Here is a 16,821-nt window from a genome sequence, read left to right on the forward strand (position 1 = left end):
GGGGTGACTAGGAACACAAACTCACTACATTCTTGAAAGCCTGTTAGTGTGAGAAGAACATTTTTGAGTCAAATAGAAAATAAAATCTGAAATGAAGAAGCCACTGACATGAAATGTTAATTGTCTCTCTTTCCACAGAGGTTACCTGATCTTAGGTTGTTTCAAGCATTTTCAGATTTCCAGCATTAGTTTTGACGTTCAATGTTTTTGAGTAAACTGCTTCTGTGAACTTCAGAGACAGAGCATTGAATCTGTGACCTCTGTAGTATTCAGGACATCTTCAAATCTGAAATTATATTTGCTGTCAATTTCACCTCCAACTGTGCTCCCTGTGATTGTAACTACAGCAATTCACTTCTTGGACGATGACCCATAGGACTGGCTGAAGAACAAATGCTGAGCATCAAATGTTTAAATTTGATCAAATATAATGACACGCTTCAGGCACTGTTTAGTAAAAAATAGAGTGAACATTCCTCAAGTATTATAAAATGATTTCAGAAGTGTTTCCACAATGTGTGCTCTATGGTAATGTGCTGTCAAATAAAACCTTTAAATACAAACAAGACGCATTTGGCAGCAGAACGTTCAAAGTAGGAAGGAAAACCTCATGATCTTCAAGAACTAACAAACAATACCTTCACAGTGCAAAAGTTCAAAAGAGAGTTCAGACCTACTGCTCAATGTGTGGCGCAATACAAGAACAAAATTTGGACCTACAGTATCTGCTTGAATAAAAAGCAAGCTAGAATTATGAATGTTTCACATTTCTATTTATCAAGCCAAGAAATTTTGGCTTGTAGTACATTACACTGTAATGATTAAATAAACTTATTCAAGATTCTGAGATAATGCGGCAGGCTTGAAACTATCTCACCAAGTTAGCCTGTGCACAGCAAAGGAGAATAAACCTCACACAATATTGTTGAAGGGCCTCACACAATATTGTCTGTAAAATGCTTCAAGGTAAAAAAGCTTCAGGAAAGTGAATTCTATTCCCCTACAAATGATACAGCTGCAAATTGCTTCTCGTGATATTTCAGAGAGCTTTCTTGGAGAAATTGCAGTGGTACAAAGGAATTGCCATTCAGACCAATGAGGCAACAGCTGAACCAGGCCCACCTTGGTTTTTATTATTTGTTAGGTTTGTGGACGATGGGAACATTCAAGAGGAATTTCTTCTCTGTGATGAGTTTGACAAGCAAAGACTAGTGGGTTCAAAGTTAAAGGAATTGCAGTTGGAATGCATACAGATGATATCAAGAGCATGAACGTTTGCAAGTGAGGTTCCTGGCTATAACCTCAAGAAGCAACTTTATTCACCATATACTGTACATATATTTAGGGTGTCAAAATGGTTGTTGTGATGTGTCTAGTGTGGTAATATAGTGGGTAGTGTTCGTCGCTCTCATTTTCAGCTTCAACCAGTGGCTAGGAATATGCCGTGGTGTGATGGTGAAAGATCCTCAACAAAAAAAATTCTACAATTATAAAGAATAAAGAATTACATAAAAATAGAGTATAGATATGGAATAAAATGTGCATAAATATCAGCATGTATTTACGACGTAAAGAGCTTTTAAAAAAAAATGATTTAAGTACCGGTTGACAGGTTAATTGGTCATTGTAAATTGTCCCGTGATTAGGCTAGGGTTAAATCGGAGGATTGCTGGGTTGCACGGCTCGAAGGGCTGCAAGGCCCTACTCCGTGCTGTATCTCAATAAATACATAGGACAGTGCAGTGACTGAGGTAATAGATTGGGGGGGGGGGGGTGGATGTAAACTAGTACTGAATTTTGCACAAGGAACTTTTACCCAAAACATTGCAGTTTAAACCTGAGTGAAGCATCAGATTAAATTAGTGAACTTGGCAAGGAGGCATCAAGTGCAAGTGGTGTGCTCAGTGCTCTCCAAAGAGATGGCAGCTACCCACGAGCAGTTCCAGTTCCAGGCCAAGCTATGGGGAAAGGTGCTGAAGGTCTGTGAGAACAGAGGGATGTGCCAGCATTTCTACAGGATGGCAAGTCTGAACTCTCAGGCCTCTTTCCTGATTCCAGTTAGTTGTATGGTTCATTTATTTGTTGGACATTTTCAGAAAGTTGTACAAGTTGGACTTGGGCTGTCATGGGAGGGAGTCCAAGATACTAACTCTCTTTCGCTGCTTTTCAAAGTACATCTGAAATTCTGGCATTCTAGACCTTGTCACGAGCCCTGCACTTCCTGCCTTTCTTGAAGCGAATGGAATATATATATTTTTTAATTTTATTTAAATTTTTATTTAGAGCTAACAGGTAGCAGACCCTTCCACTGCAAAAAGCCCACGTGGCCAATTATACCCATAAGTCCAACTAAACTACTAACCAGTACGTCTTTGGAATGTGGAACACCCGGTGGAAACTCACACAGTCAAAGGGAGAACGTACATACTCTCTACAGACAGTGGCGGAACTGAACCTGGGTTGTTAGCACAGTAATAGTGTTCCGCTAACCACTTCACTACTGTGTCGCCTGTTCCTGCAGATGTCAAGTTTCACATATTGCGTCTCTTTGCCAGCTGTAGGAGAACTTCAAGGATAACTTCAGAGTCTCCAGGCAAGCATCAGCTTGGTAATTTCATAATTCACTGTGGCATTGAAGGAGGCCATTTGGTCCTTCGAGTCTAATCTAGCTCACAGGGTAGCCTCATTCTGCCGTGACCCAGTTTTCCTGGGAATTTACCCACCAACATGAGGACCAATCCGCATGTGCTTGGGATGTGGAAAGAAACCAAGAGAGATGCAGGAAACACACGCACTCATAGGGAAAACATGCAAACTCCACGTGGACAGCACCCAAGGGCAGGTTTGAAGTCAACGTTGGAGCTGTCTGACAGCAATGCCCGGTCCTGATGAATGGTCTCGGCCCAAACCAGCAGCTCTTTATGCCTCTCCATAGATGCTGCCTCACCTGCTGAGTTCCTCCAGCATTTTGTGTACATTACTCTGGATTTCTAGGGTCTATAGAATCTCTTGTGCCCAATCCTAATAACCATGTGTAACTGTTATGTTTTGTAACTTCAAAACATTAAATTAATTCAAAGTCCAGGAATGCAGGCTTAACTTCCTCTTTACTTTAGGTGAGGCACGCACATGTCACGTGGTAGTATGATGATGTATACAACCAACGTATTTTTACATATGACCCGCAATTAATTACAGTATTTAAATTAATCTTTATTTAAATTATGCTTAATCAAACACTATATATACACAAGATTATGTAAATATTACTGAAAAATGAATATTAAATACACAACATTCTCAGTCGCAGAGGCTCAGTAAAGTTCAGTGTTACTAACCTGGCTCCAAGACAAACCAGTATGTTTTCACAATGGTTCTCACTGACTTTCGTCTTGTCAGCAAAGAGTTCCAGTTGTTAATGACACTTTAATAGCCTGCTGTCCCAACCCTCAGACAGCTAACACAAAGAATGACAGTGGCAATTTGAAAATGACAAAAGAAAAGGAAGACTTCATGGTTTGGCAGTTTATTCAGTGATGGTCGGGTACAAATGCCACATGCATTAACGCCAGCGAACTATATAAAGGTACTGACTCACAATCTGTGCTTTGTTACAGGAACTGATCGTATAGCAGACATTTTCTCAATGAGTTCTGGAACTCAAGCAGGTCCAGACAGATACCAATGATCCTCCACACATTCCCGGATACTGTTTCAAAGTCCAAAGTATATTTATTATCAAAGTACATCTATGTCACCAAATACTACCCTGAGATTCATTTTCTTGCAGGTGTTCACAGTGGAACAAAGAAATACAATGAAATCAATGAAAAACTACACACAGACTGACAAATGTGCAAAAGACAAACTGGGCAAATACAAATAAATAAATAAATGCATAAATAAATAATATTGAGGACACATTTGTTGCTTGTCAGTCTTTCTGTGCAGTTTTTCATTAATTCTACGATATTTCTGCATGAATTTGAATCTCAGGGTAGTATTTGGTGATATACATGTAGAGTCCTTGAAAGTAAATCCACTTTGAATCAATAAAGCGTTTTTTTAAATTCAAGTTTGAGTCTCAGGTTTTGTGTTATTATCAGCTTGGCTTGTATCAGTCCACATACAAAAACGATTTTACAAGGCATGATTTAAAAAGGCTGCAAAATTACAGGAGCAGAATCAGGTTTAATAGCACTGACAGAGTATGTCGTGAAATCTGCTGTTTTACGGTGGCATTACAGTGCACCACACAAAATATACTATAAATTACAGTAAGAAATTCATGTTAAAAATTAAATTAAATAAGTAATGAAGAAAGTGAGCAAAAAATAGTGACTTAGTGTTCATGGGTTGGTTCAGAAATCTGATGGTGGACAATGATTCACCGTGACCAAAAGTTACAGCCAGATGGAACTTCATTTTGCTGGCATTCATCCTGAAAATCCAGAAATCAGCATCTTGCTTATGTCACTTCCATCGATTTCAGCATGTCTTAGCTGCCTGTGTTTTTATTTTTATATATTTTATTTTATTGAGGTACGGCACAGAATAGGGCTTTTGAGCCGCGACGCCTGTCAATCCCCCTTTAGTCCAAGCCTAATCACGGGACAATTTACAATGACTAATTATCCTCCCAACCATGCTGTCTTTGGACTGGGGGAGGAAACCGGAGCACCCAGAGGAAACCCACGTGGTCACGGGGAGAACGTACAAACTCCTTACAGGCAGTGGCAGGAATTTAACCCGGGTCACCTGAACTTCAAAGCGTTACACTTAGCACTACGCTACTGATACGCCCTTTAGCACTGTCGGTCAAAGGGAATGGGTCTTGTACCAATAACTGTTATCTCCCTTGTGACCAAGTCAATATTTTGATAATGGTCCCTCCCACATTGCAAAGACACTCAAGCTGCCCGGTTAACTGGCCACTAGATATTGCCCTTAGTCTGGAGATGAGTGGTAGAATCTGGGGAGAGTTGTGAAATCATAGTACACAAGAGCACAGAAACAGGCCCTTCAGCCAATCTAGTCCATGCTGGCCCGGACCTCTCTCATCTTTGTACCTATGCAAACTTCTCTTAAATGTTACAATTGAAACATACATCTCCCACCTCTGCTGACAGCTCACACCACCCTCTGAGTGAAGAGGTTCCTCCCCCACCACCAGGTTCCTCTGAAAAATTTCAACTCTCCCCCATAACCTTTAGTTTTAGGCTCATCGAACCTCAGTGACAAAAGCCTGCTTGCATTTACCCTATCAATTTTTTTTTTTGCCCTTAACTCCGAGTGGAGTCATTGGGACGCCATCATGACGGCGTTTTTTTTAAGCAGGCTTTCTTATTTTTACGAGGCCGAGTTGCTAGCTCGACGCTCAACCCAGCACAGACGGAAAGCGTGCAAGGGAGCCGGCTGGATTTGAACTTGGGAGCCTTCACTCTGAAGTCTGGCGCTGATGCCACTACGCCACCAGCTGGCCAGCTTATCAATACCCCTGATAATTTTGTATACCTCTATAATTTCTTCCCTCATTCCCCTGTGCTCCAAGAAATAAAGTCCTGACCTATCAACCATTTCCTATAACACAGGTCCTCAAGTCCCACCAACATCTTTGTAAATTTTCTCTGTACTCTTTCACGTTGTTATTTTCCTGAAGGTAGTGACCAGAACTACACACAATACTCCAAACCCAGCCTCACCAACGTCTTATACAACTTCAACATAACATCACAATCTCCTGTACTCAGTACCCTGATTTATAAAAGCCAATGTGCCAAAAGCTTTCTTTACAACCCTATCTACCTATGATGCCTCATTCCAGGATTCATGATCTGTATTTCCAGATCTTTTGCCCTAGAGTATACCTCAGTGCATTACTATTAAATATGTATGCCCTGCCATGGTTTATCCTGCCATCCCACATAGCCTTCCATTTTTTCTTTCATCCCTGTGCCCAAGGTCACCCTTGGGCAAGGTGTAGCACCTACATAGCCCCCCTGATCAGGGTCACGTGACTCCATGGGACCAGGTGGTGGATGGTTGTATGAGCAGCTGGTACATATCATAATGACTGGTTATGTGACCACCGACACCAGGCAGACAACCTCTGAAGTGTTCTGATAATGGCTGGGGTCACCCATCTTGTAAAGACACTGCCCAGAAGAAGACAAAGGCAAGCCACTTCTGTAGAAGAATTTGCCAAGAACAATCACAGTCATGGAAAGACCATGATCACCCATGTCTTGCAGCACAGCACGTAACGAACGAGCAAACGTATCTGCCTCCACCACCACCAGCCCAGCAGAGCATTCCACACCTCCACCCTTCTCTATGTGAGAAATCGACCAGACATCCCCTTATACTTTCCTCGAATCACCATAAAATTACGCCTTCTCACCTTAGCCATTTCTGTTATAGGTAAAAGGTATTCTGTTTATGCCTTTTTGTCGTGTACACTCCATCAAATCACCTCTCATCCTCTTTCACTCCAAAGAGAAAACCCTAGCTACTTGACCTTTCTTCATAAATTGGCGGGAGGAGAGAGAAGCAGCGCGCTGCGCGTGCGCAACCCTCCGGTGAAAAATGATATTGTATCCGTTAAATAGGGGCCGTGGACAATTCTGATTTGATGGAGACAGACGTGAAAGCACAGAAGAACATCTGGAGAAATTTCTGAAATGCCAGTTCGCTGCTGTTGTTATTGCATGGTCGGGAATCTTCCGGAGGGAAGGCCTCAAAATCCCCGGCCTTGCCTGCTGTTGGTGACCGAGATGGAGGTCCAATCATTCGGACAGAGATGGCGCTCAGTACTTGGTGTCGGAGAGCTGATCGGAGGCTCGAAGTTTTCGGATGACTCAGAGTCGGACTGCGGTCGGGCATGGCAGGGAGAGTTTTTCTTCCTTCTCCTGTCTGTGTAAGATGTGGGACATTTGAGAGACTTTGAACTTTTTACTGTGCTCATGGACTTCTTCATCAAGTTATGGTATTGTTGCACTGTTGTAACTATATGTTATAATTATGTGGTTTTGTTAGTTTTTTCAGTCTTGGTCTGTCCTGTGTTTTGTGATATCACACCGGAGGAATATTGTATCATTTCTTAATGCATGCATTACTAAATGACAATAAAAGAGGACTGCGTGTCTTCATAATCTAAATCTAAAAGATGCTCTCCAATCTAGGTGGCTTCCTTTTAAACTCCACTACACCCTGTCTAAAGCTTCCACATCTTTGACCAGAACCGAACCCAATTCTCCAACATGTGGTCTAACCGTTGATTTATAGAGCCGTAGGTTTTATATGTGTAGGATTAGTTTAAAATTGGCGCTTGAGGGTTTCAGCAAGACTCAGTGGGCTTGCTTCTTCGCTGTATCTCTCAATGAATTCATAAGAAACATCCCAGAAAATGGCTCCTACCTCTGCCCTTTTCCGTAACAGTTATAATTCCTGCAATCCAGTGATAATATACACAGGCTAACATTATCACAGGGCAGCAGAATGCCTCCTTAGGGACCAGTCAGCGGCATACTGGGTCTTTCCCTCTGGTCACAAAAGGGATTAGGAAGTGGGTGTAGGCGAGCTATTAAAATACTAATTAGTTTGAGATGGAGTGGAAAACTTGGCCCAGGGGATTGGGCCTGGATAACACCATCAGTGAACACAACCTCCATCTGGAAAATCCAGGGAGGAAATAAAAATCATAAGAAAATGAATGATATAGACAATAAATCTCCGAGATGGCTGGAGGCGCTTCAGTAACAATATGCTTATCTCGCTTTGAGAGTGAAGGTCATCATCAGTAGTTCTTATAATGGAACTGTTACCAGGACTTCAGCGATAGTCAGATGATTAAATATCCTCAAAAGGAAGCTAATTAATCACCGAAGTGTTTATTCAAGACTCGCGTCCAAAAGATGCGATAATTGCACGTTGGTCGTTTGTTAGTCTTTGTTTGTGCGTAGTTTTTCAGCAATTCTATTCTGTTCTACTGTGAATGCCTGCAAGAAAATCAATCTCAGGGTAGGATACTGCAACATAAATGTACTGTGATAATAAGTTTACTTTGAACTTTAATTGCAGCTATATAACACATCATGAGCCTCTGCCATTTAACAGAATCAGAATCAGGTTTAATATCACCGGCATATGATACGTTGTGAAATTTGTTAACTTTGGTGCAGCAGTACGATGCAATACATAATAGAGAAGAATCTGTGAATTACAGTAAGTATATATATACTGTATATATGTGTGTATATATGTATATCAAATAGTTAAATTAAATAAGTAGTGTAAAAATAGAAATAAAAAAGTAGTGAATTCATGGGTTCAATGTCCATTCAGAAATCAGATAGCAGAGGGGAAGTTTGAGATATACTGGGGTGATATGCTGTGTCCGGTGCTCCCGATGTGGCTTTCTATATATTGGCGAGACCCGACACAGACTGGGAGATTCGTTTCGCTGAACACCTACGCCCTGTCCACCAGAGAAAGCAGGATCTCCCAGTGGCCACACATTTTAATTCCACATCCCATTCACATTCTGATATGTCTGTCCAAGGCCTCCTCTACTGTAAAGTTGAAGCCACATTCAGGTTGGAGGAACAACACCTTATATTCCGTATGGGTAGCCTCCAACCTGATGGCATGAACATTGACTTCTCAGACTTCCGCTAATGCCCCACCTCCCCGTCGTACCCCATCCGTTATTTATTTATATACACACATTCTTTCTCTCTCTCTCCTTTTTCTCCCTCTGTCCCTCTCACTATACCCCTTGCCCATCCTCTAGGTTTTTCCCCCCCTCCCCCTTTCCTTTCTCCCTGTCCCATGATCCTCTCATATCCCTTTTGCCAATCACCTGTCCAGCTCTTGGCTCCATCCTCCCCCTCCTGTCTTCTCCTATCATTTTGGATCTCCCCCTCCCCCTCCCACTTTCAAATCTCTTACTAACTCTTCCTTCAGTTAGTCCTGACGAAGGGTCTCGGCCTGAAACGTCAACTGTACCTCTTCCTAGAGATACTGCCTGGCCTGCTGCGTTCACCAGCAACTTTGATGTGTGTATCATGAATAGCACTGATGCTTCACTCCCAGAAGAGCTCAATGCCTGTTATACACGCTTTGAAAAAGAGAATAAAACTACACCTGTGTGAACCCTGCAACATCTGGTGACCCTGAGATCTCTGCCTCAGAGGCCCCAATCAGAGCCTCTTTCAAGAGGTGAAACAGCGCTAGACATCAAGCCCTGAAGCTGTACATGGTAGGGCTCTGAAAACCTCTGCCAACCAGCTGGCAGGGGTGATCAAGAACATCTTCAATATCTCTCACTGCTGCAGTCGAGTTTCCCAACAGCTTCAAAAGGACAACAATCATGCTAGTGCCCAGGAAGAAGAGTGTGAGCTGCCTTAATGGCTATTGTCCAGTAACGCTCACATCTTCAGTGAGGAAGTACTTTGACAGGTTGCAACTCCTGTCTCAGCAAGGACCTGGACCAACTGCAATTTGCCTATCCCACAATAAGTCCATGGCAGGTGTGATCTCACTGGATCTTCACAGGGCCTTGAATTGTCTAGGCAACACAAATACCTATGTCAGGATGCAGTTTATCAACTACAGTTCAGCGTTTAATACCACCATTCCTACAATTTTAATCAAAAAGCTCTAGAACTTTGGCCTCCGTATCTCCCTCTGCAAATGGACCCTCGACTCCCTGACCAGAAGACTACAATCCGTGCAGCTTGGAAATAAAATCTCCACCTCGCTAATAATCAACACTGGCACACCTAAGGGATTTGTGCCTAGCCCACTGCTCTACTCTCTCTATACTGTACCCATGACTTTGTGGCTAGGCATAGCTCAAATGCCATCTATAAGTTTGCTAATGTTATAGATTGACTGAATCTCAGATGGTGGCGCAAGGGTGTACAGAAGTAAGATATACCAGCTAGTTGAGTGGTGTCACAGCAACAACCTCGCATTCAATGTCAGCAAGTTGACATTGAATGTGGACTTCAGAAAGGGTAAGATGAGGGAACACACACCAGTCGACACCACATGGTATTGTTGAAAAAAAATAAAATCCAGCAATTTTGCCCATGCTGAAAATCCTGAGTAACACATACAAAATGCTGGAAGAACTCAACAGTTAAAGGCAGCATCTATGAGGAGGAATAAAGAGTCAACATTTCAGGCCGAGAGCCTTCATCAGTAGGGTCTCAGCCCAAAGTGTCGACTCTTTATTCCTCTCCATAGATTCCTCCAGCATTTTGTGTATGTTACTGCTGGAAAATGTCCAATTGCTGACTTTTATGCTTCTCTCAAAATCTGTGGAAAACAGTGCTTATTGTTCCTGGGAAAAGACACACAGCGTCCAAGAGACCGGAGGGAGAATGGGTTGAAGAGAGCAATGCACTCAAACATTACCGACACCAACACAAAGGAGAAACACAATGGCATAACCAAGAATTGAAGAGTGACAAAGAGACGGGGACAAACACGAGTGATCAGACATGAAATAATGAGACACAAAAAAAGAGCAATTAAACAGCATAATCCATGAGAGCTGGCACGAGCAGGCATCAGGCAGGGAAGGTGCAAATTACACAGATAAAAGAGCAACACACACAAAATGCCAGATGAACTCAGCAGGTCAGGCAGCATTTATGGAAAAGAATAAACAGTCCATGTTTCGGGCTGAGACCCTTCATCAGGACTGGTGCTGAGTTCCTCCAGTATTCTGTGTGGATTGCTGAAGATTTCCAACATCTGCAGAGTCTCCTGTGTGTACAAATAAAAGAGCAGCAGGTCGCTGTAATCCGGAAGAGTGAAAAAACCAGAGAGAGCGAGAGCACATCTGTAAAAGAGGGCAAGGCAGCAAGAGGAAGAGAGACAGAGGGAGAAAGGGTCACAAAATGAGAAACACACACACACACACAAAGGAGCGAGGGAAGGAGAGGCACATATACACAGCAGAGGAATGAGAGAGGAAACAGGCATACATACGTGCGGACACACACATGAAAATACAAGGGTGATTCATAGCAGTGTTCCCTCTAAGGTGTGCGTGTGTGCACACATCTTTTGTTACCAGCACAGAGAGGAACTTAAACTGCGCACAAAAGGTTGTCACCCTCTACCTCATCAGCATGTTAAGTATGTTTTCATGATCGTACACGATCACATTTCCTTTTCCAGTTTCTGATGGGGACAGTTTTGACAACGTGGAGTTTGCGGTGATTTGTCTGCAATAAAACTGGCTTATTCATACCGTTTTTATTGAAGAAATTATTGATTCACGATGTCAAGTTCCAAAGAAGCAAAGGATGTGAAGTGCAAAAGAACTGCTATTTCATTTAAGGCAGAATGGCTTAATGAAACAGTAGAAACTGCTACACTGAAAGCTCATGAGGTCAGGAGCGTGCAGCTATGAGAAATATTTATATACAATACAGAAACTGGTGTTACCTGTACGTATTGTGGTGATGCAAAAGTTGCTGGAGGATTTGCAAGTGGGAAGAAGTGGAGTGATATTTGAAAACCTGATTTCTTAAAGCATCATTTAGCAAGCAAATCACATATGGTCAGTGTGCAAATTTTGTAAGTTTTGTTTGATCATTTCAAACAATTTTAAAAACATGAAAAGATTGATGGTCTTACATGTTGTCATATACTATATGAGAAGTAAGACTTATTGATGTGTATTATTTTATTTCTTTTAAGCAATGAACAACAAACTGGACTTGGTAGCTTATTATCCCTAGAATAGCTTCAGGTTTACTTCCACTTAAAAACTCAGTGTGCACATGTTGTTGCTGGGCAAAAAATTGCACGGCATAAGATTTTAACGCAAACTAGTCATTACAAATTAGAAGGAACACTGGTTGAGAGGAACATACCAATACGCACATACACAAAAATGAGGGAGGAGTGAGCAAGAGGGAAAGACACAACCATGGAGGAGAGGAGGGGAAGCATGAAAGAGGGAGAGAGAAACAAAAGAACAGAGACACATTGGGGAGGTGAAGGTGAGAAGCCGGGAGACAGGAGTTGGAGGGAGGAAAGGGGATTGTTTTGTTGCTGTGGTTGTTGTTTTGTTGCTTGTTGTGTTCCTGTTTTGTTCTGCTGAGAATTGTGGGCATGTTCTGTTTGCACTGGGATGTGTGGAAGCTGACATTCTCTACCACTCGAGTCAAACATGAGGAATTATCTATTGGTGGGTTGTCAGGTAGCTATAGATGCCGATCCGCGACCCACAGAAATCTGACACAGAAGGAGGATGGAGCAGGGAATGGAGGAGTTTGGAAGTAGAACTAGTGGAAGGAATGTATGGGTGATGGGCAGATGAAGGTCTCCATCTGTATCTCAGAACACAACAATAATAAACCAATTCCACTTCCAAGATTTTTCCAAGATTTCTGGTTTAAGATGTTAGACAAATATCAAGGTTGTATAATTTATACATGCTTTGATAATAAATGTACTTGAATCTTGGAGATAGCACACTGGACTCTGCAGAAAAAGGGTCTAAATGTTTGTTGACACTAATCTTCATTCGCAGAATCTTTGCCATTTTCCTCTCTCATCTCCCTCAAGGGAATAACTCGTACAAATATGTAGCATTAGCTGTGTGGAAACGTATCTGTAACCCTGAAGTCATTATGAATTTGTGACTTTTGTAAAATGTAATGTTATGATAAGGTGCTTTGCCGGTTTGGATGAGAAAACTTACAAGCGTGCTTGTGTAATATGGAAACAAACTATTTTCTTTGAGGGCAGGCAATTGTTTTATGGCCAGAGGGGATGTTTGATACTGGGGCAACAGGATGGAACTTCTAAAGATTAAATGTGTGAACAAGATAAGGATGAAGATAACAGAGGAATGTAATGTTACGGAATGGAGCAACTGTTCTTTGTTAAAAAGGTATTAAAGTACTTTGGCTGAAACAGAAGAGCGGAGCTATATTTCCAGATGAAACTTGGCTGTAAGTATATCTCCCCTTGCAAGTAAAATAATAAATGCATTAATAATGTCATGCACTCTGAATTTCTTGTATTTTGTTTCTTTAGAAGGCCTAGCTGAACGGTACATGACACAATTTGGAACTTCAACTGAGACCGCTTGTCGAGTAGCGGCAGAGACACGGGAAATTCAGAAGACAGAACTGCCTCAGGGAAACTCCTCGGGAGTAGCAGCCACCGAAGGAAAAGCAAGTTGTTCGCCCTCGGCAGTTGGACTTTCATTTTGTCTTGCTTTCGCCCTATACACTGCAATTAACGCTATAGTCTTGAGTGGATTAGTTTCTCTCGTTATGATTCTGACGCATTTGGCGTGACAACAGAAACTTTGACTAAGGAAAGCGGTCGACCTGGCATCTGGGATGCATGAAAGAGACGTGCACAAACGTATTGGATAGTTTTTAGCGTCGGGGACACTTATGCAGGTCGACCTAGAGTCGGGGACGCTTGAAATTTTTCTGAGGTAATATGAGAAAGGAAATTAGTATACTTTCCAATAATGGAAGGGTGTCAGGGACACCGGGTGCCAGAACTATATGCTGAAATGTATTTAACCCTACAGGATGCTGTCGGGAAAACTGGTAAGTTGTTAGAATATTGGTAAATGTAAATAGAACAAAATATTGATAAAGTAAAAGACAGGGCAGGGTGCATCTTTCCCTGATCCTGAACGAGAGATCAACACATGAAAGAGAAAGTAACAATGGAAATAACACACAACGCACATCAAAGTTGCTGGTGAACGCAGCAGGTCAGGCAGCATCTCTAGGAAGAGGTACAGTCAACGTTTCGGGCCGAGATCCTTCGTCAGGACTAACTGAAAGAAGAGCTAGTAAGAGATTTGAAAGTTGGAGGGGGAGGGGGAGATCCGAAATGAAAGGAGAAGACAGGAGGGGGAGGGATGGAGCCAAGAGCTGGACAGGTGATTGGTAAAAGGGATATGAGAGGATCATGGGACAGGAGGCCCAGGGAGGAAGAAAAGGGGGAGGGGGGAAACCCAGAGGATGGGCAAGGGGTATATTCAGAGGGACAGAGGGAGAAAAAGGAGAGAGAGAGAAAGAATGTGTGTATATAAATAAATAACGGATGGGGTACGAGGGGGAGGTGGGGCATTAGCAGAAGTTTGAGAAGTTAATGTTCATGCCATCAGGTTGGAGGCTACCCAGACGGAATATAAGGTGTTGTTCCTCCAACCTGAGTGTGGCTTCATCTTTACAGTAGAGGAGGCCGTGGATAGACATATCAGAATGGGAATGGAACGTGGAATTAAAATGTGTGGCCACTGGGAAATAACACAAAGTGTTTAAAGCAGAGACAAAAACTGCAGAGCTATCTTGCTGCACAGAGAGGAATAATTTGTGCTTTTGGATCTGAGAGGGGCAAAGAAAATGAATATGTAAATATGGATTGGAATGATGGAGCAGATAAGGTGACCAGATATGGTAATGATGAAGATTCCACCCCCCCCCTCCACCCCTAGTTACTATCAGAGAGAGAGGAAAGGAGATTGATTATAATGTGCTTGCATCTGAACATACACTCCACTTTGCCAGAAGCGCAGTGACATGCTAGGAGAATAATGAAGAATTAAGGGATCCGATACTGACCGTTATGGGCTATAACAGTGGGGACCCCATTGAGGAGTTACAGAAATGTTACCAGAGGAAAGGAGAACACCCCTCTGTATTTGGAGTCCCATTTGTGGATGGTGTTCCAAGGAGAGTGTAGATCAATATCAGATCCAGATCACTTAGAGACAAGACCCACAAATAGATGGTCAAGAGCATTAGTGTCTCATAGGTGCCGACGAATTTAGAAGGATGTCAGAACTGTTTGATCCCAGTGACCCTACATGTACTGAGGCATGGATACTTAGGAAAATGGGAGGAGCTGCAGGAGCTAGACTTTAACTTTGGGAATACTCCAGAGGCAGCTGGAGTGTTCTCCCTTTGAGAAAATGCATGGGATAGTGTGTGGGGAAATGCAGCTCAGGGGAGAAACCAGCAGGAAGATTATAGCAGGGAAGTAACACTGCACTGGAGTGCACCTTCACGTAATCAGGGAAGCAGTTGTCGGGCTCATATCTGCTGTGGTAATGTGGGTCATTATGCTCAGAACTGCAGAGCAAACAGTTAATTTAATTTAAATCCCAACAAAAAAAACAGAGACTGGTGATAAGGGTCAGAGTATGTTGGAATGTTGGTTAATGTGGGGATTTCATGCTTTAAATTTGTTGAATAACTTCAACAGTTTTTTGTCTTTAGAGTAACATATTTCCTCCATGTGTTGTCGAATTGTAACTGAATATTGTGGTAACGATTTAACCCTGAGGAACAAGAGATTTTCTGAGATGGTTTAAAGTGTAAATGGTTTTGCATGTAAAGTGTGGCCACAACTGAGTTAATATGAGTGAGAGGGTGAGAGTGAGGGTGAGAGTGAGAGTGAGAGTGAGAGTGAGAGTGAGAGTGAGAGTGAGAGTGAGAGTGAGAGTGAGAGTGAGAGTGAGAGTGAGAGTGAGAGTGAGAGTGAGAGAGAGAGAGAGAGAGAGAGATGTTTTAAGAAACTGTTTTAAGAGGTTCTTTTAATATGTTAATTTATGTTCCCCAACCCAGCAGTTACATCAATGTGTTAATCTGTGACCACCACCCTGCAGTTTTTACTCTTTCTTCCTTGGTCCTTTGAAAAATTGCGTGAAAGCCTTTCATGGTGGGCATTTTAAATTTTGAAGTTACTTCAAGGAAGAATAGTACAAGCATATTTTTTTTTGTTTTAACTTATCTGTTTCTTTTTGGGGTTGTGCTTCTTTTTTCATGGAATTGATTTAAAAGAACACAGATTCCACACTGGCTAGATGTAATCTGAGTTGAGGTAGAAATTTGTGCCTCTGTATTCTGGATAAGATGCACACATTTCTGAGGGAAATGGGCATTTTGGGGAAAATTGCTCATTGGAAGATGATTAAAATCGGATTTAAAAATTAACAATTTTGGATAGATTCAAAAATGTTGAGGGAACTTCTAAAAGTTTTTTACTAATAAGACTGCTTTCATTTATAGAATATAAAAGATGTTGCTAAGACCTTTGACATATTGATTTTGAGTTTGAGATTTCTTGAAAAATAGTTTTGATGCAATCAGTTTTTTGTCATGTAAACTGCAAATGGAAAAAGGAAAGGAGGTTCTCTGGGGGTGGGGGTAGGGATCTACTCTAATACAGTCCATGGATGACCTCCTGTCGACCTCCCCAGGCAAGGAAGTCTGTTAGTGGACTTCCTCTACATTTTACATAAACTAGCTGAGAAAGGTCATAGAGTATCAAAGCAGAAACTAGCTCGTACAACCAGAAGTTACTTATCTGGGACATACCTTATCCCAGGATACAAGGTCAGTGATTAAGACTCAGTTTGAAGCAATAGTTAAAGCCACGCAGCCAACAACTCATAGGGAAGTGAAGCATTTCCTGGGGATGACCAGGTATTGCAGGCAGTGGATCTTAGATTATGCTGCTATTGTTAGTTCTCTCCAGAAAATATCTCTCCCCAATCAGCCAGATACATTATACCCTGGAAAATGGGGAAGCATTTGAACATATAAAACAAGCAATGATATCTGCTTCAGCTTTAGGCCTCCCAGACTATAAGACGGAGTTTTGCCTTTTTGTTCACCGTGTATGGTTTGTTAGATCGTTTTGACTCAGAATTGCAGGGAAAGACAAAGGCAGGTTGTTTATTTCGGTGCTCAGAACCAATAGCCAAAAGTTTATCGGATTGTCTTCCAGCAGTGGCAGTCCCATGCTGACTCGCCGTGC

At 42.0% G+C, this 16,821-nt stretch overlaps 1 protein-coding gene across 17 annotated transcripts in view; it reads right to left on the reverse strand.

Annotated features, from left to right (window-relative positions):
* The window catches only part of plekha6 (pleckstrin homology domain containing, family A member 6), a 338,778-nt gene that overhangs the window by 294,834 nt on the left and 27,123 nt on the right, over positions 1-16,821 (reverse strand). For 2 of the 17 annotated variants that reach the window (XM_063065349.1, XM_063065348.1), the window contains exon 1: positions 3,339-4,042. The exons of the other annotated variants lie outside the window; for them this stretch is intronic. The gene's annotated coding sequence lies outside the window, so the exon portion shown is untranslated. Of the gene's footprint in view, positions 1-3,338; positions 4,043-16,821 lie in introns of those variants that run through there. 17 annotated transcript variants of the gene reach the window in all.

The sequence above is a fragment of the Mobula hypostoma genome, chromosome 13 (genome assembly GCF_963921235.1).
Source record: "Mobula hypostoma chromosome 13, sMobHyp1.1, whole genome shotgun sequence".
Classification (NCBI taxonomy): domain Eukaryota; kingdom Metazoa; phylum Chordata; class Chondrichthyes; order Myliobatiformes; family Myliobatidae; genus Mobula; species Mobula hypostoma.